The sequence below is a fragment of the Schistocerca americana genome, chromosome 4 (assembly GCF_021461395.2).
Source record: "Schistocerca americana isolate TAMUIC-IGC-003095 chromosome 4, iqSchAmer2.1, whole genome shotgun sequence".
Classification (NCBI taxonomy): Eukaryota; Metazoa; Arthropoda; class Insecta; order Orthoptera; family Acrididae; genus Schistocerca; species Schistocerca americana.
The window spans coordinates 846,568,016-846,569,097 of NC_060122.1; positions in this window are offsets into that span (position 1 = coordinate 846,568,016).

Sequence of the window (1,082 nt, forward strand, 5' to 3'; positions counted from 1 at the left end):
CAGTAACCGATCTAACAACTGTGCCAGACACTTGTTGTCTTATGCAGGCGTTGGCAACCGAAGAGCCTTATTCTGCCTGTTAACATATCTCTGTATTTGAATACTCATGTCTGTACCAGTTTCTTTGGTTCTTCAGTGTATTTTTGCCAGGCAGTGTAAGTGGTAGTGGAAGCAGAAAGAAAAATAGGGCATATGCAGTATACTGGGTACAAATTATAAAAATACTGAGCAATGTCTTTTCCTAAATGGCTTTGTTAGAAGAAAAACGGAACTAGTAAAGTATAACTTCCTAGTCCGTCCAGTTATCATATATGTATTAGAGGTATGGACGTTGGCAGAATATGACAAAAGTGCACGAAGAACCTTTGAGCGGAAAATACTATGGAAAATGTATGGTCCAACGAGGGAGGGGAAGGGCAGGAGAATAAGCTAGAACGCTGAATGACGAGTGTTAATTCAAGATTTGGACATAGTAAAGTTTGTGAAATCACAGCGAATGTGATAGGTAGAACACGTGGAGAGAATGACACAGGTTATAATTCCAAAGTGAATGACGAAAAGTGCCATCCATTAAGCTAGGCAAAAAGGGAGACTCAGAGGAAGTTGAGATGACGACGTGATAGGGGATATCTTAAGTATGAGCAGCAAACAACCGACAAATGTGGAGGAAAATCGTTGAAGCGGCCAAGGCCCATCAGGAGCTGTAGTGCTATCACAGAGGAAGGAGAATGTGGAAGTATAGGCCTCGCTAGATCGGGGTCGAGCTGTAGTTTTTCGGCTGTTGTTCAGAGGTGCAGGCTAAGCAGCTGGTCTACGTAATCGACATCAGAGTGTTGTAGAGCGGAAGCAGAGGCAGCTGAGTTATATACCGGAGTGGCTGTGTGCAAGCGACTGTGGTCACCAAGGGAGGCCGCAGGAAGCCGCTGGTCACTGAGGCACGCAGCAAAGAGAGCACTGTCCTCTGCAGTTTGTGGCGAGGCCGAATGGAAGCTTGAAAGGATAGAGCCAGTGAAAAATGTCGATAGTTCCCAACCGCAAGGTTGGACGAGTAGTACATCTTCGAGTAGTAAGATCTTTGACAG